General features: G+C 41.1%; 1 non-coding gene across 1 annotated transcript; it reads left to right on the forward strand.

Moving 5' to 3' along the window:
- The first annotated feature begins 22,607 nt into the window (after positions 1–22,607).
- Positions 22,608–22,713, forward strand: LOC138439879 (U6 spliceosomal RNA). The gene has a single exon (XR_011256824.1). It is a non-coding gene; the product is annotated as a U6 spliceosomal RNA (small nuclear RNA).
- Positions 22,714–25,755: the final 3,042 nt, after the last annotated feature.

Raw genomic sequence — 25,755 nt, forward strand, 5'->3', positions numbered from 1 at the left:
CTCACACCAGCCTTCACATCTTCTAGTAAATCCCTAGATTTATGAGACATGGATTGAATAGCTGGAGAACTGAATCAGCCTAATATGACAGGCATAAGTCTTGCATACTTCTGAGCCTTTGCACATGCTGTCCCTGCTGCTTGGGATGCCCATCTTGCCCTTGTCCACTAGATAAACACCAAGACAAATATCTCTCAGACAGCGGGAGGAACACCTTTTCCTGCGCACGTATGACAACCATAGCACTTACTCCACAGAACCTGAACTAGCTGTGCCCAGGGCTGTCTCCAAACTAGAGAATGTGTTTCTCCAGAGAAGAGGCCATGGCTTAACCATTTCTGCAGCCTTACATTCTTCTTGCTACACGTTATGTCTCTGTAAATATCAGTTTGATGAATAAAGAAATATAGAATGGGCAGTCCAAAACTCTGGGCTAGAGAGGTGTACTTTGAGAAGTAGATAGGGGTTCAAGCCCTGCCAGGGAACTCTATCTTGGACATTTTTGGTTCTCAGTGGCTGGTTGGGCTTGATTTCTTTCTGAATAGGCCAGATCAAAAGTGGGACTCTGGTGAGCAGTTTGAGCAGCCGGAATCACAAGTACCATAAGTGTGTGGAAGTTCAAACTATCTGCACTCCTTCTAATAAGGTCTTCAAACTTGGCTGCACCCCATACTATCAAATTCACACAAATGTGTTTCTTCTATTGGAACAAAGTTTTAAAGGGCCACCTGCATCTGATGGCAAGCTACTAACGACTCCTGTTAGAAGATCCATGGTGTATTTGCACCTGTGCAGCTGGGAGTCTTTAGGTCCACAATAGAGAGGACTGTGGGACAGTCTGGGGACAGGAAAGATCACAGATCCGAGAGTCAGGAAATCTAGTCCTTCACTTTTAAAGACTGACATCCTTGAGTCAGTCTTTTAATTTCTTGGGGTCCTAGTTTCTTCATATATTACAAGAGAGCATTGGATTAAATAATATCCTAAACCCCATATGCTGTATTATTTTAATCAGGTAGATTCTAATCAATTAGGTCAACTACTGATTAAAGGATGGATCAGAATGTTCTACTTTCTGTTTTAACACTTTCTTGATTTATTGACTTGATTGCAGGGAAAAATCACAAAATTCAAGATTTTGTTCTTATACTTTGCAGTATATCAATTCGATTATTGGATATCAATTGGATAGTCATTTCCATCACAAAAGGGTATTAGAAAGGTCTAAACCTTCATGCATGCTTCTAAGTTGCTTCAGTTGTGACCGACTCTTTGTGCCCCTAGGGCCCTCTTTCCATGGGATTCTCCAAGCAAGAATAGTGGAGTGGGTTGCCATGCCCTCCCTCAGGGGATCTTCCCAATCCAGGGATTTAACCTACGTCACTTAAGTCTCCTGCATTAGCAGCCAAGTTCTTTACCACTAGCACCACCTGGGAAGCCCAAAACTTGCATTTTACGCCTTGGTAAATATGTTAATTAATGTCAAACATTTGGACAATTTATAGTGGACTGTCTGTTCCCTATCCTGAGTCCCAGAGTTGGAATATGAAAGACTGAATCGGATAGCAATCAGCGGACATTTATTAACATCTACTGCAGGGCCAGCACTGTGCTAGGGACTTATTTTTCAAATCTCATCTAATGTAGCACTTTCACTACATGATCTCGTTCACTCCTCACAGCTGCCCTCCGTCTTCTTTCGAGCTGTGCTCCCACCAGAGGACAACACAGACCACTTAGAAGTGCTGTGTTTGGAAAATCATTAGAGGGGACTTGTCCCTGGCAGTGGATGATGTCACTGTGCCCAGAGAAGGTGTGACTCTGCAGCTCTTCCCGGACCCAGACACCCTGAAGGAGAGCCACTTCTCCATAAACCTTGAGTTTTCCCAAGACATAGCCTTAAGCGTTACAAGAACAACCTTGTGGGGTTTCTTATCCTTCTAACATTGACTTGGCCAGAAATGCCCTGAGACCAGGCATTTCAGCTATATTTTAGCACGTATGCCTCTGGATTCAGTAGCAGCAATAAACGATAGAGGGATGTGAGATACTAATAGTATTTCACCCGCACACCCTTAAAATAACCTAGGCTTCTTGGGAATGTTAGATGTTAGTTCCATTTAAGGTGAAGAGGAAGTGAATCTCCTCAGCTTTCTCCTTTTCTGCGCAGAGGCCATCAAGTCACCTTTTTGCTCTGATAAGATGCTAAGCACCTGGGAAATCAGGAGATGTGGGGTTCTTCATTTATCCTTTGCAAATATCTTTTAAACACCTGTATAGTGAGAGACCCCTAGAGAAGAAAATGGCAACCCACTCCAGTATTCTTGCCTGGAGAATCCCCATGGACAGGGGAGCCTGGTGAGCTGCAGTCTATGGGGTCACAAAGAGTTGGCCGTGACTGAGCGACTGAGAACATAGTGAGAGCCATGGATGACTCCAAGCTGAAACAGACACAGTCTTTGTTCCTTTAAGGAACTCCCAGTCTGGACCAATAAACTGATAAATAACAATACTGTGTCATGACAGACATAGTTGCCTACCTGCTTAATGAATAGCCTTTTCCCTTCTCTCTTGCTAAAGGAATGTCCATTTTATTCCTGTTTAACCTGCTCTGCCATGGTGGATCAGTTACGATGAAACTGAGTCAGTCATAGCCATTCAGATGCCCTTTTCTAGTGACCAGCCCTAGGATGGATATCTGACTCAGTTCTGGCCAGTAAGACTTCAACAAGAGTCTTCAGGACAACATTTGAAAAGGATATTTCTCCCCAATAAAATGGATTACAGGGATGAAAGCTTTGTTTTTGTATCCTGTTGTTTAATTATGTGGTACTTAAAATTGGAGAAGCCGTATTGTAACTCAGAGGAGAGCTACAGACAACACTTGTGGATGACAATGTATAGATCTGCCGGGGGCAGGTTTAGGAAACTAGAGGGTTAATAATGATTCCAAGGTTTTCAGGAGGCACAACAACAAAGATATCACCAAGCCATGAACAGAGAAAGAAAAGCGTAAAGCAGGATGTGAGGTGAAGACGTGTTTAAGGTCCTTGTGGGATGTTCATCAGGCAGCTGAAAATGCAGGTGTACAACTGGTAAAGCGACCAAGGCTGAATGTTTAGATTTGGAAATTGCATAAACGCTTATGATTTTTAAAACAGGAACTGTCAAGATTGCCAGGGAAGAAAGTAAAGAGCAGAGGTGGCATTTATAGACTTTCATCGGGGCCGTGAGTGTGCATATGTGTGTGTGTGTGTGTGTGTGTGTGCGTATCAGATTTTTAAAAGAACCCGTGGCTCTTTAAAATATGGTAAGAATCACGGCTTGAAAAGAGGATGTTTTGTCATAAGAATTTGGTGAAAATATTATTCACTAATTATTCACAGGTACCAAAGTGAAAATTCACTCCAGGAAGAGGATATGTGGCAATTTTAGATGAATTGAGAAATAGTTTCTGGATTGGATAACTGGTGACCTTTAAACAAGCTAGCTCAGTAGATAGGAGAGGCTACAGTTCAGATCTTAAGTTGAGGAGTGAGTAGGAAGCAATGATTGAAAGGCAAGGAGTATGGGTGCTCTTCCAAAGAAACTTATTTGTGAGAGGGAGTGGTGATCCAGATAAGGGCTAGCTGGCTAGTCTACCTTGCCAAAGACAAGTAAGTCAGTATGTGGAAGAGAAGACTCTGGAATTGTTCTTAGAGGAAGTCAGCATGGCACAGACTGAAGGTACAGTAGGTGTATGAATGACGGGTGGTCCTTAAGGGGCTCATTTTAGGCGAGAAAGGAGCCAGAGTGCACAGGCATATTGATGAAAGGAGAAGGGACGCATAGGAAGCTTAAGAAAAATGGCCTTGCCATCACATGCTAAGAATGAGAGGTCAGGGGTGCTCTGGTGGTGTGTTTGGAACTGCCGGTGTGAGGGGTTAGGTGTGGGCAAAAGCATCACCGTGTAGGGAGCTGGGCCTCAAGGCGCTGCATGCTGACTGGTCAGCGCAACTCATGCTGCGCTATAGGTTCTTGCTGCCTGGCTGTTAAGGCTTCGCTTTGGTCCAAACATGCATGTGGCCCCTACAACAGTTCCATGCCTCTGCCCGTGATGTGATTAAAGGAGACCTGTGCCTTTAAGGAGTGCCCCCTTCCTCGGCCCTTCCCCCTCCAATTACAGCACTAATTTCAGTAATGGAGCATTAATAGAGTAATGGGCGAGTGAGGCTGGCCTGAAGGAACTGTGGAGCTCAGCACAAATTGAGTAAATAAACCATATATTAGATTTCTAAACAATACTTTTAGTCTAGTCTCCAGGGAAAGAGAGTCGTCAAGACTTACTTAAGTCATCCCTGCAAAGTGTATGTAAAAGAAGCCTCCTTTCAGAGCTTGGTTGTTTGTAGAAGCCGGAAATCTCTCTCCCAGGGATTGGAGAGATAAGATAGCTGCTGTTCCCACATATTCCCTTTCCTCTTTATTTCCCAATTTCTCTTACTTTGACATTTGTATCAGAAGTGAGAATCCCCAACGATGCCTCCCTCCTAGGGACCCTCACTGAAATGGGAGGTACTGGACATGTCCCATGGAAAAGTAGCCTAAGGCAGGTGGTGGTACTGGATGGGAAGTGGGAAAGGGCCAGGGGATCAGAGAGTAGAGGAACTTGGGGCAAGAGAGGGGCAATTATTAGCAGAGGACCTCATTATGGGAGATTGACCCTGTTGTTGCCACTACTTGGCAATGTTTTAATAGGGATCTCTTAGAAGACTAAAGAATAGCAGCAACACGTTACAATAAGGACTTGCATCTACTGCCTTGATGGATAGTGGAAAAGAACAAAGGTCTAAGTGTCAGAAGATCCAGGAGACGGTCTCAGCTCTGTTACTAGCTGAAGGATTTAGGACCTTGGACAAATAATATCCTTCTGTGCCTCAATTTCCTTGTCTGTAAAATGAGATGAGCAGTATCTTTTTGCTTGCTTCCCAGGGAATTATAAGGGACAAAGGACATGCTGTGTTGAGCTGGGGGGCACTGTCTACAGTAGCTGGCCAGGCCTCATCCTCTGGCCCTCTGATGCCCACCCAGCCCAGCTCCAGCCTCAGAGGGAGACGGGGAGCAGTTCTGGACTGTGGGGTTTGGGCAGTGGTAGGAAGTCCCTGAAACATTAGTTTAGGGCCATGAAATGTTAACATATTGAGCACCTACTCCATGACCATGATGGTGACACTCTGAAGCTGTAAGGTAGGACTAGAGGATTTCAGTACTGTTGTTAAAATCCGTTCTGACTTTGTTTGCTCCTATTGCCTAATCAAGCCGTGAAGGTGAGAAGAGAGCCAGGGTTGAGTGCCGGAGAAGAGCGCCTTCTCCACAAAGGGCCTGCTGACTCCAGGAGGGCTGGGAAGAGTCCCTAGGGGGCTGATAGCCAATGGCTACTCTGCTAAATCTTCCAAATGTTCTGCAGGTTCTACTAGCTAGAGAGAAAGTACTGAAAGTCAATTCCTCATGAATCTTCTGTTTACATAGGGTGGGGCTGGGGAGGCAAAAGACAACAGAGAAGAAGCGAGGGAGGCTCCAGCATCTTCTCAATCTTAGTAGTGAGGAGCTTGAGTTCTGCATTCACAGGTGGGTTCAAATTCTTATCCTGCCAGTTACTGGTTCTTTGACCTTGGGTGAATTTCTTATCATCTCTAAGCAGTTTCCTAAATGTCAGTGTGTGTGGCACACCTTTCTTAAAGGTCTGTGGTAAAGATTCAGTGACAAATATGGGATTTATATCTTATAAGTTGCTGTTGTTTCATGTCTGTCTTTGAGCTTTTTAAGATTAGATAACATGGTTTTAGTCCCCCCCAGCCCCAAACCTAGCACCTACATGCATAGAGAAAGAGGGAAGAAAAGAAGGAAGCCAGGGAGGAAGAGAGGGAAGGGGCAAGGATATTTGTCTGATTTGGTGGGCAGATCCCTGGATTTCTAGGAATTCCTCATGGCCTTCAGTAACATTAGAGCTGGGTTCATGGGCAGCAAGTCTCAGAGTTCTTACCCAGGTTCTTGAGAGTAGTATGTGCTATGTGTGTGTTCAGTTGCTAAGTTGCGTCTGACTTTTTGCCACCCCATGGACTGCAGGACACCAAGCTTCCTTGTCCTTCACTATCTCCTGGAGTTTGCTCATATTCATGTCCATTCAGTCCATGATGCTATCTAACCATCTCTTCCTTTGCCACCCTCTTCTCCTTTTGCCTTCAATCTTTCCCAGCATCAGGGTCTTTTCCAATGAGTTATGGATAAAATAGGATCCTCTCTCTCTCCCCACTCCCCATCCTTTCCAATTGTGCTTCTTTCTGAGATAGTCATTGAACAGATGTACATCTCATGAACAGTCAAGGGAATTGGCCATCACTCAACTAGAATGACAGTCTGCTTTCTGATCTGGGGTCCTGGGGCCCCAGTATGAGTCAGAGTGACAAACAGGCCCCCAAAGCAATGCATCCTGACAGCTGCTGGGTGGCAGTCACCTCGGGGCATCAGTGGAAGGAGGAGACCTGGCCTTGTCAGAGAGGCTGCTCAGTGAACTCCAGCTTGGGGATTTCAAGTGCAATAAATGTATGACTGAGGCATATAGAGAAAGAAAAACAGCTGGGAAAAACAGGATAAGTGAATGGGGAGGAGAGGCTGTGTGCTAGACTTTTAGCTGGGATCCAGACCTTATTTCTAGTCTTGCCATTACCAAACTCTGTGACCTGTGACAAGTCACCCCATCTTTCAGAATCTCTTTCCTCATCAGCACAGTTATTTAGCTCTTTTGCATCTGACAGTCTATGTTTTCCATGCAAGAGAGTCAGGCTTTAGGCACAAAGGAGAAACAAATTTGATGCAGGGTTTCTGCCTTTGACCTGGCCTTGGGGAGCCCTGATCACCTGCAAGCGGCATAGTGAACCTTATGCATCCATCATCCAGCCAATCTTATTTTATGTGTTTTTTTAGTCACTTGCTCTCCTACCAGAAAGTTTTTTAAAGCAAATCTCAGACTTCATAGTATTATACACACATTTCAGGATTCAGTATTTGGACAAGAACTATTTTTCAAACATAACCACAGTACCTTGTCACCTCTAAGATTATTATAATAATTCCTTAATATCATTCAATATCTAGGCATTTCTCCTCCCTTTCTCCTACCCCACCTCCTATAGTTTGTTCATATCAGGATCCAGGTAAGTCTCATACATTGGAATCAGTTGGTTTCTCATATGGGTTGTTTTTCTTTAAAACTCCACTTTTTCAGAGAAGCTTTTCAGAATTTTAAAATAAGTTTTCAGAGAAGTTTTATATTTGCAACAAAATTGAGTGGGGAGAAAAAACAAAACTGAGTGGAAAGTAGAGAGTTTCCACGTGGCCCCTGTCTTCACGTACCCACAAACTCCCTTCTGTCAACATTCTGCACCAGCGTGGTCCAGGTGTAACAACGGATAAACCTAGGCTGCTGCTAAGTCACTTCAGTCATATCCGACTCTGTATGACCCCAGAGACGGCAGCCCACCAGGCTCCCCTGTCCCTGGGATTCTCCAGGCAACAATTATTACCACTCCAAGTCCACAGTTTACATTAGGGGTCACTGTTGGTATCGTGTCTTCTATAGGTTTTGACAAAATATAATGACATGTATCTGCCATTATAATATCATAGTCATGTGTACCCTATAGCATCATACAGATAAAGTTTTACTGCCCTAAAAATCTGTGCTCTGTCTGTTCATCCTTTCCTTCCCACTAATCCCAGGCAACCACTGATCTTTTTGCTGCATCCATAGTTTTGTTTCTTCCACAATGTCATATATAGTTGGAATCATAAAATACATAGCCTTTCAGATTGCTTTAATTCATTTAGTGATATCCACTTAAGTTTCCTTCATGTCTTTTCATGGTTTGAAAGCTCATTTCTTTCTAGTACTGAATAATACTTCACTCTCTGGATGTTCCAGAATTTGTTTATGAATTCAATTGCTGAAGGGCATCTTGATTGCTTTCAAGTTTTGGCAGTTGTGAATAAAGTTGCACTAAACATTTACTTGCTGGGTTTGTGTGAATGGGCTTCCCTGGTGGCTCAGTGGTAAAGAATCCACTTGCTAATGCAGGAGATGCAGGTTTGAGCCCTGGGTTGGAAAGATCCTCCCTAAAGAAGGAAATGGCAACCCACTCTAGGATTCTTGCCTGGAGAATCCCATGGACAGAGGAGCCTGGCAGGTTATAGTCTATAGGGTAGCAAGTCTGACCCAACTTAGCGACTAAACAACAACAACAACTTTTGTGTGAATGTAAGTTTTCAACTTATTTGGGGAAATGCCAAGGAGCGTAATTGCTAGATCACATGGTAAGAGACTGTTTAATTTTGTCTTCCATTTTGTATTTCCACCAGCAATGAATGAGTTTTCCTGTTGCTCCACATCCTCACCAGCACTTGGTGCTTTTAGCATGGGTTACTTTTTAATTTATAGGCTCTCTCTTTTCAGCTTTCTCTTTGTTTATTGAAGAAACCGGTCATTTGTCCCATAGATTTTCTCACAGTCTAGAGTCTGCTGGTTGTATCCTCATGGTGTTATTTAGCATGTTTTCCTATGTCTGAATTGCTTTCAAATTAGTACTTAGATCTAGAGTTTGATCAGATTAAAATGTGATATTTTTGACAAGACCACTTTACAGATGGTGGTATGTACTTTTCATTGGGAGGAATAAAATGTTTGATTGTCTCCCTTTTTATGATATTATGATCATTACTGCATAAATAAATTAATTCATTAGTACTGCAAAATGGTAAGAGTCTATCATCCCTTCCGCATTTATTAGCTGGAAATGCTATAAAGAAAAACCTCCCTTCATCAACGATTTGGTTACCCTGAATTACAGTTCACATTGGAGAGGTTATTTTATTTGCCATTATTTCTATTTAAAAATAATGAATTGATTCCCTGTAACACATCCATTTCATCCATTGTAGCAGTTATTATTCTAATTGATTCTCTGAATACCGCATCTCTGGTCGGTGGGAACTCTTTTAGACAGCTCTTGATCCTTTTGCCTTGACCCCAGTGGAATGCGACCGTTTCCTTGCTGTCTTTTATGACAAGGAGCTCCAGACTTATCCACAGCAGACCTGGAATTAGTCAAGGAACCCTGTTACTTGTAGTGAGTTATTGACACTTTCTGCGTTATGTTCTTCAGTGTTGGCAAAAATGAAAGCTTAGGCAATTAGCTAAGCATAGCAGCTTACTGGGTTTGCAGAATGTTTGGCATCTGGGGCAACCTAGGATACTTTGACATAGGCATCTTGATATTCTGAGAGGTATTCTCTGTCTTGGCCACAAGGACAGCCTTCTATAAAGACTTGTTTGCTAATGTTCATTAGGTTCTCATGGTCATCCAGGTCTCCTTTTATCATAATGTGTGTCTCTGTGTTAGTTGGTCAGTTGCGTCCAACTCTTTGTGACCCTTATGGACTGTAGCCTGCCAGGCTCCTCTGTCCGCGGAATTCTCCAGGCAAGAGTACTGGAGTGGGTTGCTACTCCCTTCTCCAGGGAATCTTCCTGACCCAGGGATCGAACCTGGGTCTCCTACATTGCAGGTAGATTCTTTATGGTCTGAGACACCAGAGAAGCCCTTTAACATAATAGTATGTAATAGTATTACATATGGTTTCCCTGGTAGCTCAGACGGTAAATACCGTCTGCCTGCAGTGCAGGAGACCCAGGTTTGATCCCTCGGTCGGGAAGATCCCCTGGAGAAGGAAATGGAAACCCACTCCAGTATTCTTGCCTGGAGAATTCCATGGACAGAGGATCCTGGTAGGCTACAGTCCATGGGATTGCAAAGAGTTGGACACGACTGAGTGACTTCACTTCACTTCACTTCACTTCATGTAATAGCAACCATTACATTCATCAAACTCTAACTATGTACCAGGCACTTGACATACATTTCTTATCCTCTCAGCTGTGTTACAAAGTAGGTTAATTCTTTATTAATTCTCTTTACAGATGAAGAAACCAAGACAGAGAGATTGAGTACCTTGCTCAAGTTTATAGAGAATGAGCTGGCAGTGTTAGGGTTGAAGCTTGGACAGAAATAATCATGACATTATACTCTTAGCAGCAAGACTGGATTGGTCTGCAAGATGTGAATCCAGGGAAAGATGTTTTCCTTTGTGGTGAAGGAGCTCTCAAAAGGAGGATGTGCATGAAAGACGTGGTAGTGACCGAGGGAAGGGGACTATAATCCAGAAGCTGATGAGCTGTCTCGGCTTATTTGTGAATCCTCAATGGCAGATTGTTCTGGGTGGTTTTTTGATCCAGGAGTTTTCCCAGATTTGACTCTGAGCTAGCTTCAGACTTCTAAAGAGGGAGGAAGGCTAGAAAAGGAGAAAATGGACATGGGGGATAATGTTACATCATGCTTGCTCCAGCAGATGGGTCAATGTTTTAATTTAATTGATGGCTGCTGTCCCACTAGAGCTCACTGCAGTGTCAGAATGGCATTTGTTGGGCCTGGCAAAGAGACAAACCATGTTTATGTATACTCCTTGGTCTCTGAAGCCAGCAATTTTTTCTTTAATGGCCCCTTGATGTGTTACAAGATCCTAATTAGGGCAGCTCAATAAATCAGTCCTTTGGGCACTGACACTTCAACACAGGCCTAATTTGCTAAGCACTGGTGGACGTTAACCAGTTGTTGGAAATTTTCTGACATTCCTCATAGACTCATATAAGGATCTTAGTCCCACCAGTGACCTGATTCCAGATTCTGGCCCTGAGTGTATGTTCTTGAAGGTTGATCTCAGATAGTCCATGACTAATAATCCTTCCCCCAGGCCTTTAGTGGATTAGGCTATTGTTTGCCTACTGTTCCAGGATAGACAAAGATATGTAAGTGTTAAGTGGTGGCCTCATGGCTCCAAGCTTCCTGTGGTTGCTGTCCAGCCTTCAGGATTAATTTAGGGCCTATCTCTGTAGAGAGTCAACTGTCCTGTGCAATCCTCATTCATAACTTCCTGCTACATCTGGCAAGACGCCAGGAGACTCATTCTTTGTCTACTAGGCTGAAAGGGAAAAAAGGGGGTGGAGAATTACAAAGGAAGGAGGGCATTGTTGTTGTTGTTTAGTCTCCTAAGTCGTGTCTGACTCTTTGTTGGCCCATGGACTGTAGCCGGCCAGGCTCCTCTGTCTATAGGACTTCTCAGGCAAGAATATTGGAGCGGGCTGCCATTTCCTTCTCCAAGGAAATCTCTCTACCCAGGGATCAAACCCGTGTCTTCTGAGTCTCCTGCATTGCAGGTGGATTCTTTACCACTGTGCCACCTGGGACCCTCAGAGAGGGTGTTACAGATGCCTTATCTTCAGAGAGTTCATCCATTCCTCTACAAAGGATACGACTGGCAAGTCAGCCCCAATGGTGTACTGGTTACCAACCCTGGGATTGCACAGGAAGGATGAGATGTGTTTGGGGAATGGATACTCCCCGCTTGACAGGGGTTTTGGAACTAGCATCTGAGCATGTAGAATGATAATAGCAACAGTTTTTGAGTCTTCCCAAATGCCATGCCCTGTGCTCATGATTTTAAAGGCAATGTTTTAAACTTTCCTGTATACTCTCTGGCTTACTTTTGGGTAGAAATTTTTATTATTTGTATTTTAGAGAATATGAAATTGAGTCCAGAGGGGTTAAACTCCTTGGCCATCAGATAGCTGCAAAAGGTGGATGTGGCTGACCCTGAACTGTCCTGCTGTGCCGGATAATGCAGACTGGAGAAATAGTTTCCAGCTTCTCTCAGGTAGCTGCAAGTGTGATGTTCTCTTATTGAACTCTGTTCCTGTAGTGGACCCTGGGTCATATACAAGCCCCAGTGGGACAGTTATGGGACTGGCTCCACAAAGCCCTGTGAAATAAAGTGGGATGAAGCAGAGTTACTACTATAGAGGACAAAACCTGGAACTGCTCAAATGGATGTTTAAGAGGTAGATGAATTACACTTTGGAATTCTTAACTCCACTAGCCAGATGTCCTGTATTCCACCTCACAGCTGATTATGGTGTTTACCTGTGCCCCCACTCCAGTACTCTTCCCTGAAAAATCCCATGGATGGAGGAGCCTGATAGGCTGCAGTCCATGGGGTCGCGAAGAGTTGGACACGACTGAGCGACTTCCCTTTCACTTTTCACTTTCATGCATTGGAGAAGGAAATGGCAACCCACTCCAGTGTTCTTGCCTGGAGAATCCCAGGGATGGGGGAGCCTGGTGGGCTGCTGTCTATGGGGTCACACAGAGTCGGACACGACTGAAGCGACTCAGCAGCAGCAGCAGCAGCAGCAGCAGCAGCAGCAGCAGCAGCAGCAGCAGCAGCAGCAGGGTATGCATTGCTCAGCTTCCTTTCTACTGTGATGTCAGGTGTTGCTTTTGCTTTGGTCCCTGCCAGTCTCTATCCTGTATACAACTCTTAGGTACCTGCCTTTATGCCAGGTCCCATGCTGACTGATGAGGAAACCAAGAGAAAGAGGCAGTGATTCTTGCCATTGATGTGAGCCCAGCCTGGGACATGGTCAGGAGAGACTGTGCTTAAAGGTAAGGGCTTGGGTCAGATGCTTTAAGTTCAACCACCAGCTCTACCATGTATCTTCATTTCAGTGAGTGTTGGTTTCCTCATTTGTAAAATGGGGATGATAACAGGACCTTTCTCACGTGAAAGAGCAAAGATTAAAGGAGATCACTCATGTAAAACCTTGACCCTGTCCCAGCTATGTAGTAAGCTCAAACAGACATCAGCTGTTAATACTTCCTGCCTTTTGGGGTTACCCTCTTCATAACAGCCTAGGTTTCCTGATCTAGTGAATGTGGTTGCTAAATCGGTCTTTGGCTGCTGCTGAGTCCTTGACAAAATGGTCTCAGTTTTAAATTGGCTCAGGTTACAAGACTGCATGATGACTCATGACCCTAGCAAGTGTACAGCTAGGACAGCTGGCCTGGGCTCTATCCTCTGACCAGCCTTGTCAGGTACCACAGTGTTTCCACGGCAACTAATACATTTGCAGTTTTCTTTTTTTTCCAGTATTGATGACATATCTTTACATAGCCTAGAATATTTTTGCTATTTCTTTGATTTTTCCCATCTCCAAACAGAAATATCACTTAAAAAAAAACTTGAGTGTTAGAAAACTGGACAAAATGCCTATTTTACTTACTAATATAAACACATCAGGCTTTCACAATATTTGGCTCTGTATGAAGAACACAGTCTGTAGTGAACTGAATTGGTCTCCTTCCTGCCGTCCTCACACACTTTGCTTCCTTTGGCCTCTGTGCCCCTGCTGGCTATTTCCCTATCCTGGACTACCTTCCTACATCCAGTATTTTTCATCCTTCAATACTTGTCTCAAGGTATTACTCCCACTATGTGCTATGGGATCTGTAGCTCTTGCTTGATTTCTTTCCTCCCTGAACAAGCGAAACACTCATTGAGTACCTACAATTTGACATTTCCCCACATGTTTTCTTATATTCAGACTATTCATTACGCATTCAGGAGCCTCCTAATATTTCCAAACTCTGTGCAAAGTATTTTTCACATTTATTGCCTCTTTTAACTCTTTCAACAGTTCTGAAAATAGGTATTGTTAATTTTCCCACAATGTCTATGCAAAAACTGAAGTTAGACTCCAGTAGCTTAAATAATTTGTCCATTAAGAAAATGAAAAGACAAGCCATAGACCAGGAGAAAATACTTGTACATCATATATCTGGTATGGAATTTGTATCCAGAAAGTATAAACAACACTTAAAGCTCAACAGTAAGAAGATAAGCAACACAATAGGTCAGATATGAACAGACATTTTTCCCAAGAAGGTAGATGAATGGCTAATCATCACATTAAAATATGTATAACATCAATAACTATTAGGAGAATGCAAATCAAACCACAATGAAAGATCATTCACTGGTATATACCACCCACTAGGATGGCGCACAGAGTCGGACACGACTGAAGTGACTTAGCAGCAGCAGCAGGATGGCCATAGTTGAAAGAACAGATAATAACAAGTATTGATGGGGATGTGGAGAAACTAGAACCCTCATGCTTTGCTGATGGGAATGTAAAATGGTAGGACCACTTTGGAAAAGAATGTGACAGTTTCTTGAAAAGTTAAACAGATACTTATCAAACAATCCAACAGACCCACTCTCAGGTATCTACCCAAGAGAAACGAAAACATATATTTACACAAAGATTAACAGCTGAATGATCACAGAAACGTTATTCATAACAGGCTAAAACTGAGACAGTCCAAATATCCATCTGCTGTGAACGAATAAATGAAATGTGGTATATCCATAAAATGAAACATAACTCAGAAATCAAAAGGAATGAGTGTATGCTAATACATGCAACAACATGGTTCAAGTTCAAAAATGTTTTGCTAAAGAAAAGCAGAAAAAACAAGTGAGTATATATTGTATGATTCTGTTTACACGAAATTTCTAGAAAAGACAAATCTATGGAAATGGAAAGGAAGTCAATGGTTGTCTAGAGCTGGGATGAGAATAAGGTTTGACTGGTCATAAGGGAACTTTTTGGAATGATGGAAATGTTCTAAAATTGGATTGAAGTGATATTTGCACAGCTCTGTAAAATTACTAAAATTAATTTTATTGAAATGCATACTTACAATGAGTAGACTTTATGGTATAAAATTATACCTCAGCAATGATGTTAAAAAAAAACATGTGTCCAAGATCATACAAATAGGGGAGTAGGGATTTGGGTCCTGTCTTCCTTCTATGCTCTTTTTTAGCCTTTGTAATTTTTTCTTGTGTATGGCTTGTTTCTTTAGCAGGTGTACAACTCCTTGAGAACAAGGAGCATGCCTTTACATTTTTGGGACTCCCTCACAGTGCTCTCAACAAATCTATGGAATTGAGTTGATAGCACACGGTATTCTAATGGGATTATTCTATGCCAGAAGGAACAGTGTAGGACTGCTGTTTCTCCAAATGCTGCCCCGAGTGTTGAGACATGAGGGGCAGATAGTCCATCAAAGGCATACCGCCTGAAGAACAATGTAGTGACAGAGCCGGCTGACAACATGAGACAAAGAGCTGTGCTGTTGAACACTGCCCAGAGCAACCTGTCTCTTCCTGCTCAGCCCAGCAGACTGTTAAAAGGACTACAAAAGGCTGCTGGGGAGATGACAAGGGCTGAAGAATTTGCTGAATGTGTTACCCTTGATATCAAGAGTAAACCCGAATGACCTTCCCAGGACACACAGTAGAGATTATTAGAATGTAGACAAGATCTGAATCCAGGCAGGGAGGCAGAGATGCAGAGCACTCACATATATTTTATCTACTTAATAATGAATTTGCTGGAAACCAGAATTATTATTTTTCACAATTTAAAAAAAGATTATCAGTAAAAACTGTCTAAAACTTGAAAATGAGCAAAAGAGGCCATCGAGTGTCCTCTCAGTGGATTGCTGGGCATTGTCTAACATGCCCAGGTGTGCACTTTTGACTGTCTTTCTATTGATTAGGCTATTTTCCAACCATAGTGGTAGCAGTAACTTGTAGAAAACCTGGTAATAATGCAAACAATTCCTGTCCACAACAAAGCAAATGCATTTCACCCAGTGGCTATAGAAAATGTAACTACAAACATTACATTTTATTGCCCTTTCAGATATCTAATAGGTTCTTCAATTAATTAGTGAGTCACATAAAACTTCTGACATATATCCCTTTCATATTTTCACAGTAGTCATGTTTTTAACTTTTTAAGGATTATACTTTAGTAGTACACAAAGACAGCTCAGGGCCACAGCTCTGGTTATCAAGAACTGTAGTCTGCATTTGACCAGACAGTTGAAGGAGTTTCTTATCCACCCTCCCCATTCTGAAACTTACCTGTTCCTTCTCTATCGGTCCAGTAGGCACCATTTTCTCCATCAGGAAGCTTTCTCAAGTCTTCAGACTGGGCTAGACGTCTTTGTTCTGTGCTTTCACAAAAAGAAAACACTCTCTGGATTTGCTTTTCTCCTAACATCGTGGGCAAAGCCACCTGAAAATGGTAAAAAATCCAAAGAAGGGCAATAGTCAGAACAGTCCCAAGACTGATTTCTGAAGAAGTGGCAGAGTAGGTTCTTCCACAAGCTCAGACCATAGCCAAGTACCAGACATTGAGGAGTTTATCTTACTGGGTTATGAAGCAAGCTCAAGGAGCAGATAGGCAATCATGGATTGGGAACCAGCTTAGAGCCCACCTACACATTTTCTAACTTTAATGAGTTAGAAACAAAAGAGCACAAAGAAACTTTTGGACGTGATAGATAAGTTTATTGCCTTGATGTGGTGAAGGCTTCATAGCTGTATGCTGTGTATGTATGTTCAAACTCATCAAATTGTACACATTAAATATACACAGTTTCAAAAATCAATTATACCTCAATAAAGCTATTAAATTTTTGATATGAATTTTTTAAAAAAGATTAATATTGCTAATGTGGCCAAATAGCCAAGGATTTTGGCAAAATAGAATTTGTTAAACCTATTCAAAGCTGTTACAAGCATTCAAACAAACATTATGCTTATTCTTATATAGGGAATAAATATTTAACTTGATCCAGAAAGAGAGAGAAATATAAGGGAAGCAAGGAAGGATGCAGAAAGTTTAAAGCAAAATTAATTAATTAGAAGAGTGGAGAAATGATGGTAAATCCAAAATCCATTCTTTCAACAGGGCTAATGACATTGGCAAGCTTCACATAGCATAATAAAAATGGAAAAAGAAAGAAAAGAGAACTAACCCCCCAAATAAAAATATTCAACATAAAATATCAATAATAAGAAGTAGATTTAGGCAAGATTAAAAAGATTATGAAAACTTTTAAGAAAATATAATGAACATCTCTATATTTATACATTTTAAAATCCTGATTAAATGAAAATTTTAAAATGAAAATACAAATGGTCCAGTTTGTATAAAAGAATTTTGAGAGTCTACACAGAACAAAAAGCATGGAAACCTACTGTTAAAGTACTGGGTCCAGACAAATGCATTAACAAATTCTTTTGTATGTGTACCTCTTTGAGGAACTCATCATTCCTCTGCTAGGAAATCTATTAAAAGGGAGGGGAAAAAAAAGCTATACAATTCATTTTAGAAAACTAATATAACCTTGACGCCACTACCTCTGCGGGAGACACCCAAACACTCCAACAACATTCTCTTGTTGACAGCTGTTCAGCAGTGAGTTGTAATTTTCAGGTTCTCTCAGGAAAAGATGAGTGCACCTCCTTCTACACCATCTTGCAAGCACATCGACATTTTAGGAATCAGCGAACTAAAATGGACTGGAATGGGTGAATTTAACTCAGATGACCATTACATCTACTACTGTGGGCAAGAATCCCTTAGAAGAAATGGAGTAGCCCTCACAGTCAACAAAAGAGTCCAAAATGCAGTACTTGGATGCAGTCTCAAAAATGACAGAATGATCTCTGTTCATTTCAAAGGCAAATCATTCTATATCACAGTAATTCAAGTCAATGCCTCAACGAGTAATGCTGAAGAAGCTGAAGTTGAATGGTTCTATGAAAATCTACAAGACCTTCTGGAAATGACACCCCCAAAAGTTGTCCTTTTCATTATAGGAGACTGGAATGCAAAAGTAGGAAGTCAAGAGATACCTGGAGTAACAGGCAAATTTGGCCTTGGAGGACAAAATGAAGCAGGGCAAAGGCTAACAGAGATTTTCCAAGAGAACACACTGGTCATAGCAAACACCCTCTTCCAACAACACAAGAGAAGACTCTACACATGGACATCACTAGAGGGTCAATACTAAAATCAGATTGACAATATTCTTTGCAGCCAAAGATGGAGAAGCTCTATACAGTCAGCTAAAAAAAAAAAAAAAAAAAAAAAAGACTGGGAGCTGACTGTGGCTCATATCATGAACTACTTATTGCAAATTCAGACTTAAATTGAAGAAAGTAGGGAAAACCACTAGGCCATTCAAGTATGACCTAAATCAAATCCCTTTCGATTATACAGTAGAAGTGACAAATAGATTCATGGGGTTATATCTGATAGACAGAGTGCCTAAAGAACTATGGATAACACTGTACAGGAGGCAGTGATCAAGACCATCCCCAAGAAAAATAAATGCAAAAAGGCAAAATGATTATCTGAGGAGGCCTTAAAAATAGCTGAGAAAAGAAGAGAAACAAAAGGCAAAGGAGAAAAGGAAAGATATACCCATTTGAATGCAGAGTTCTAAAGAACATCAAGGAGAGATAAGAAAGACATCCTCAGTGATCAATGCAAAGAAATAGAGAAAACAACAGAATGGGAAAGACTAGAGAACTCTTCAAGATAATTAGAGATACCAAGGGAATATTTCATGCAAAGATGGGCACAATAAAGGACAGAAATGGTATGGACCTAGCAGAAGCAGAAGATATTAGTAGAGGTCGCAAGAATACACAGAAGAACTATACAGAAAAATTCTTTATGACCCAGATAAACACAATGGTGTGATCACTCAGCTAAAGGCTGACATCCTGGAATGCAAAGTCACGTGGGCCTTAGGAAGCATCACTACGAACAAAGCTAGCAGAGGTGATGGAATTCCAGTTGAGCTATTTCAAATCCTAAAAGATGATGCTGTGAAAGTGCTGCACTCAATAAGCTAGCAAATTTGGAAAACTCAGCAGTGGCCATGGGACTGGAAAAGGTCAGTTTTCTTTCCAATCCCAAAGAAAGGCAATGCCAAAGAATGCTCAAACTACCGCACAATTGCACTCATCTCACACAGCAGTAGGTAATGCTCAAAATTCTCTAAGCCAGGCTTCAACAGTATGTGAACCATGAAATTCCACATGCTCAAGCTGGATTTAGAAAAGGCAGAGGAATCAGAGATCAAATTGCCAACTCCACTGGATCATCAAAAAAGCAAGAGAGTTCCAGAAAAACATCTACTTCTGCTTTATTGACTACGCTAAGGCCTTTGACTGTGTGGACCACAACAAACTCTGGAAAATTCTGAAAGAGATGGTAATACCAGACCACCTGACCTGCCTCCTGAGAAATCTGTATGCAGGTCAAGAAGCAACAGTTAGAACTGGACATGGAACAACAGACTGATTCCAAATTGGGAAAGGAGTACGTCAAGTACATATATTGTCACCCTGCTTATTTAACTTATATGCAGAGTACATCATGAGAAATGCCAGGCTGGATGAAGCACAAGCTGGAATCAAGATTGCTGGGAGAAAGATCAATAACCTAAGATATGCAGATGACACCATCCTTATGGCAGAAAGTGAAGAAGAACTGAAGAGCCTCTTGATGAAAGTGAAAGAGGAGAGTGAAAAAGTTGGTTTAAAATTCAACATTTGGAAAACTAAAATCATGGCATCTGGTCCCATCACTTCAAATAGATGGGGAAACAATGGAAACAGTGAGAGACTTTATTTTGGGGGGCTCCGAAATCACTGCAGATGGTGACTGCAGCCATGAAATTAAAAGACGCTTGCTCCTTAGAAGAAAAGTTATGACCAACCTAGATAGCATATTCAAAAGCAGAGACATTACTTTGCCAACAAAGGACTGTCTAGTCAAAGCTATGGTTTTCCAGTAGTCGTGTATGGATGTGAGAGTTGGACTATAAAGAAAGCTGAGTGCTGAAGAATTGATGCTTTTGAACTGTGGTGTTGGAGAATACTCTTGAGAGTCCCTTGGACTGCAAGGAGATCCAACCAGTCCATCCTAAAGTAAATCAGTCCTGGATATTCATTGGAAGGACTGATGCTGAAGCTGAAACTCCAAAACTTTGGCCACCTGGTGTGAAGAACTGACTCATTGGAAAAGACCCTGATGCTAGGAAAGATTGAAAGGCAGGAGAAGGGGACGACAGAGGATGAGATGGCTGGATGGCACCTCCGAGTCTATGGACATGAGTTTGAGCAAGTTCCAGGAGTTGGTGATGGGCAAGGAAGCCTGGCATGCTGCAGTCCATAGGGTGGTAAACAGTTGGACATGACTGAGCGACTGAACTGAACTGAAAAAGTGCCTTAAAAAGGGACAACTATAGACTAAATGTATAACTAAAAATAGAATAACACTATATGAAATATTACCAAATCAAAGCTAGAATTTCATTAAAAAATATACTATGCCCAAGTGAGTTTATTCTGTGAGTATAAGAATGATATAATTTTAGGAAAATTTAAAATATAATTAACCATATTAGTAGAACAAGGAAAATATTAGGTCAAAATATCAAAAATACTGGTGTCAGAAACAGGTGGCAAAATTCAAAATCTATTCCAGACTTTTTAAAATAAACCTCTATTATAGAAAAAAAATTTAAGAATTCTGAAATTACCATCTTGAAATAAATAGCCACCAAATAAAGAGGACTTCTCTTCAAGTCAATAAACAAGAAAAAGATACCAACTGTAATCACTATTTTTAGGTATTTTTCTGGAATTTAAAGAATTTTTAAAAAATGAAATAAGATGTAAAAATATTGACAAAGAGAAAAAGATACTATTCTGCAGAAGACATTTGCCTATCTGAAAAAACTAAAAGCATGCACACTATAGAGTAAAATAAGGTACACATGATTCAGAACATAAAAAAAGTTAAAAAAAATGTATACACACACAAATGGAGTCCCAGTACATGTAATATCTTGACACAAAGAGAGAAAACAAGAAGAAAAACACTGAATTTTATAAACTTGTAGGGAGTAGAAAGAATATGATAAATAAAGCTGACAGGTACATGATAAATGGAGAAAATATTTGAAACCTATCCTAAATATTAATGCCTTTGATAAAGAACTCTTAGAAGTTGCTGAACACTTTCATTCATTCAACAAATATTTATTGAGTGCTTATTCTTTGTCAGGCACTGTTGTAGATGCTTGGAAGACATAAATGAATGGGAAGCTATAAGTCTCTGCCATTATAGGTCTTACCTCTTCATGCAATTTATTTTAAAAATGAAAATAGTAATAAAAATGCAAAAATCTTGACCTCCATTAGCATTTAAAGACATGTGAATATAAAACTTTTATCTTCATTTGTTACTAGTTAAATCAGTAGAGATTTAAAAAATTGATTATTCTCAGTGATGTCAGGGTATGGGAAACACTCTCATATACTTCTGAAAGGAGTATAAATTGCTAGAAAATTTTTGGAAGGCTATTTAGTGGTCTTAAGAGGGCTGACTATTAATTCCTCTTTTAGGAATTTATACCAAATAAAATACCACTCTAATGGCAGGAAGTGAAGAAGAACCAAAGAGCCTCTTGATGAGGGTGAAGGAAGAGAGTGAAAAAGCCAGCTTAAAACTCAATATTAAAAAAACAAAGATCGTGACATCCAGTCCCATCACTTCATGGCAAATAGAAGGTGAAAAGGTGGAAGCAGTGATAGATTTCCTCTTCTTGGGCTCTAAAATCACTCTGGCTGGTGACTGTAGTCATGAAATTAGATGATTGCTTTCTGGCAGGAAAGATGATAAACCTAGACAGTGTGTTACAAAGCAAAGGCATCATTTTGCCGACAAAGGTCTGTATAGTCAAGGCTATAGCCTTTCTTGGGCTTCCCTGGTGGCTCAGCTGGTAAAGAACACGCCTGCAATGCAGGAGACCTGGGTTCAATCCCTGGGTTGGGAAGATGCCCTGGAGAAGGGAAAGGCTACCCACTCCAGTATTCTGGCCTGGAGAATTCCATGGACTCTAGAGTCCATGGGGTCGGAAAGAGTCAGACATGACTGAGCCCCTTTCACTTTCACTTTCATAGTCTTTCTAGTAGTCATGTATGGATGTGAGAGTTGGACAATAAAGAAGGCAGAGCACCAAAGAACTGATGTTTTCAAACTGTGGTGCTGGAGAAGACTATTGAGAGTGCCTTGGAAAGCAGGGAGATCAAACCAGTCAATCTTTTCTTTTTTTTTTTTAATTGGAGGCTAATTACTTTACAATATTGTGGTGGTTTTTGCCATACATTCACATGAATCAGCCATGGGTGTACATGTGTTCCCCATTCTGACCCTCCCTCCTACCTCCCTCCCCATCCCATCCCTCAGGGTCATCCCAGTGCACCAGCCATGAACACCCTGCCTCATGCATCGAACTCAGACTCAAACCAGTCAGTCTTAAAGGAAATCAACCCTGAATACTCTTTGGAAGGATTTTGCTGAAGCTGAAGTTGCAATACTTTGGTGACCTGATGTGAACAGCTGACTCACTGGAAAACACCCTAATGCTGGAAAAGATTGAAGGAGAAGACAGCGACAGAGGATGAGATGGTTGGATGGCATCACCAATTCAATGGACATGGATCTGGGCAAACTCCTGGAGATGGTAAGAGACAGAAGAGCCTGGCGTGCTGTAGTCCATGGGGTCACAAAGAGTCAGACACGAATTGGTGACTGAATAACAACAATAACGAAGTAAATAAGCAGGTAATTGCAAAAAGAATGTAACCATAAGGATGCATACTTCAGAGCTATTTATAAGGGCAAAAAAATTGGAAACAATCTAAATTTGGTACATACACACAACATAAGAAATTGTAGTGCTTGCTTCAGCAGCATGTATACTAAAAAATTAGAATGATGCAGAAAAGATTAGCATGGTCCCTGTGAAGAATGACAAACAAATTCATGGAGCATTCCATTATGCTGAAAAAATGGGTACAAGACTTAAATAAACATTTCTCCAAAGAAGACATACAGATGGCCAAGAGGTGCATGAAAAGATATTAATCATCATTAATTATCAGAGAAATACATATCAAAACTACAGTGAGGTATCACTTCACATTAGTCAGAATGGCCATCATTAAAAAGTCTACAAATAACAAATGCTGGAAGGGGTGTGGAGAAAAGGGAACCCTCCTGCACTGTTAGGATCGTAAATTGGTGCAGCCACTATGGAAAACACTATGGAGGTTCTTCAAAAACAAATTTGAGTTGCCACACAATTTAGCAATCACTCCCCTGGCATTTATCCAGACAAATTTATAATTTGAAAAGATACACACACCCCTATGTTCATCATAGCACTATGTACAATAGCCAAGAGATGGAAGAAACCTAAACATCCATCAACAGATAAATGGATAAAGAAAATGTGGTATATACATGCAATGGAGTATTACTCAGCCATAAAAGGAATGAAATAATGCCATTTGCAGCAACATGGATGGACCTAGAGATGATCATAGTAAATCAGAAAGAGAAAGAAAAATACCACACGATATCACTCGTATGTGGAATCTAAAATATAACACTAATGAACAGGTCTACAAAACAGAAACAGACTCAGAGATACAGAGAAGAGACTTCTCGTTGCCAAGGGAGAGTAGAGTAGGGGTGGTGGAGGGAAGGATTGGGAGTTTGGGATTAGCAGGCACAAACTATTAGATACAGAGTAGATAAACAACAAGATTCTACTATATAGCACAGGAAACTATATTTAATATCCTGTGATAAACAATAATGGAAAAATACGAAAAAGAATACATATATATTCAGCAAAGTATATTACTGAGTGCAGTACAAAGTGCTTTACAAAGTGCAGTGTATTACTGCACTTTGCTGTACAGCAGAAATTAATTCAACATTGTAAATCAACTATATTTCAACAAAAAATTTTAAAAAGAAATTATATTGTAGAAGAATATATAGTAATACAGAAATACTGTTAAATGAATAGGTAGATTGTGTTATATACTGAAAGATTTCATTTTAAATGTATATATAGATATATAGATATTTATATGTGTGTGTCCCACTTAAAAAATTTGGAAAGATTGACATTAAAATATTAATTAAGGTTTTCTTAGCGGTACAATTTTAAGTACTTTCCATTTTCTTTCTTGTAATTTAGGTAGTACGGATTTTATAAATTTTAAAAGGACTACTGTTTCTCTCTAAACATATAGACATCCAGGTACCTTAGAGAGTTTATACTTTGTCGGATCCCATTTAATTATTGCAGATACATCCCCCAGGTTTTAAACAAATCCCCTTCACACTGCACTAATGCTTTCAGGCCTGAGAAAGGGCTGCCAGGAAGAACAGGATCTGACAGGTCTAGGACTAGGTAAAGCAGGTAAAGTGAGTTGCTGAAGTGCAGAGCTGGATCCCATCTTTATTTCTGTCCACTGTAGGTTTTTTGCACTAATTCTGGTTTTTAAAAATATTAAAGTATTATTATTCTTGAGTACTGAGAATTTTGGCAACACATACCTTCCTAAATTTTGCACCAAAGGTGAGTGCCTCATTCATTTCACCAAAGCCCTAGCCCTGCCCCTCAGCAGCCCCCGCACTCTCCATGCTCCACAAGCAGCATCTTTACATATACTGCTCCACCTCCTATCTAGCAGGTGCAGCACCCTCCCAGGAACCAGCAAGCAAACATGGGTGCTTTGGGTGGAGTAAGGGATGACAGCGATTCTTAACAGTCTTGGAGCACTTCCTTTGGCCTGGCATCTGTGCAAAGCACTTTACCAATACTATCTGAATCTGCACAAACTCTGATAGGTTGGGTAGCAGAGAATGCTATGCATCTCCCAATATCCTTCTTTCCTCTCAGTAACAGACTTCCCAAACTGCAGCTGGGGACATGGCAATCCAGAATATAGACCACATTTCCCAGACTCTCTTGCAACCTGGTGTGGCTGTGTGATTAAGTCTGACAAAAGAAAGTAAGAGAGCTGTGTAATTTATGGGACAGGTCTATAAAGGGGAAGGCCATTCCCTTCTTGCCTGCTTCCTCATGGAATATGTGAGTGAGGACTGGAGCCGCAGCATTCATTTGGCATAGATATTAAAGTCACCATTAAAAATGGTGTGGTCATGTGGAATCTCCATTGCTGGCCTGGATTGCTGTGTTATGAGAGAGAAATAGACTTCTATCTCAATAAAACCACTGTTATCTTGGGTTTCCCAGGACTTGCAGATCAACCTAATCCTAATTCATTTTGATAAATGTTATGATGAGTCCACTTTGTAGATGAGGAAATGATTCAGAGAAGTTAATCACCTTTTCCAAGTTTGCACAGCTATTTAGTGAGATCAAAATCTGAAGCCAGAATGTCTGACTCTCAAGCTCCAGCTCTTAATCCTATGCTATTAAAGTTCCCTGTTTTAGGAAGATTTCCAAATCTGAGTAAATGGCTCAGAAGCCTAGACTTTTGATGCTCATTCTTATGCTGTTCTCCAGCCCAAGTCTTAAACCCTTTGAGGGCTTCAGAAGGTTGAAAATGGCTCAGCAGAGAACAGGAAATCCTTGTAAATGTCTTCTCAGGTACTACCCATACCTTGCTATGTCCTCAGACCGCCAAGTGACACCAGCACTGTTTATTTGCATGGTTCCTTTGTTGTCCATTGTTGTTTCCTAGGACAAGTTACGCTGCTTTTCCTACAATGAGTGATAGGGGTGGGGATGGGGAAGGGCTGCTTCTCTGCAGACACTTCAGAAATCCCACCACTTTGAGACAGTCTCGAGGAAATCCAGTCCCAGCCTTGGAACAATGTGTAGCCCTGTGGCATTTTGACATTGGGCGTCTCTTCACTGTTGAAGCAACTCAGCACGTTGCAATGTGTTTATCCCCTTGGGTCAGGTCAATGCTAAAGTAAGTTCATCACCTCTGCTTCTCCAATAACTGATGTCTGATGCATCAGCTGAATGCATTTCAGGCTTATAAGCAGTTCCCTGG

This window comes from Ovis canadensis, chromosome 4 (genome assembly GCF_042477335.2).
Source record: "Ovis canadensis isolate MfBH-ARS-UI-01 breed Bighorn chromosome 4, ARS-UI_OviCan_v2, whole genome shotgun sequence".
NCBI classification, from domain to species: domain Eukaryota; kingdom Metazoa; phylum Chordata; class Mammalia; order Artiodactyla; family Bovidae; genus Ovis; species Ovis canadensis.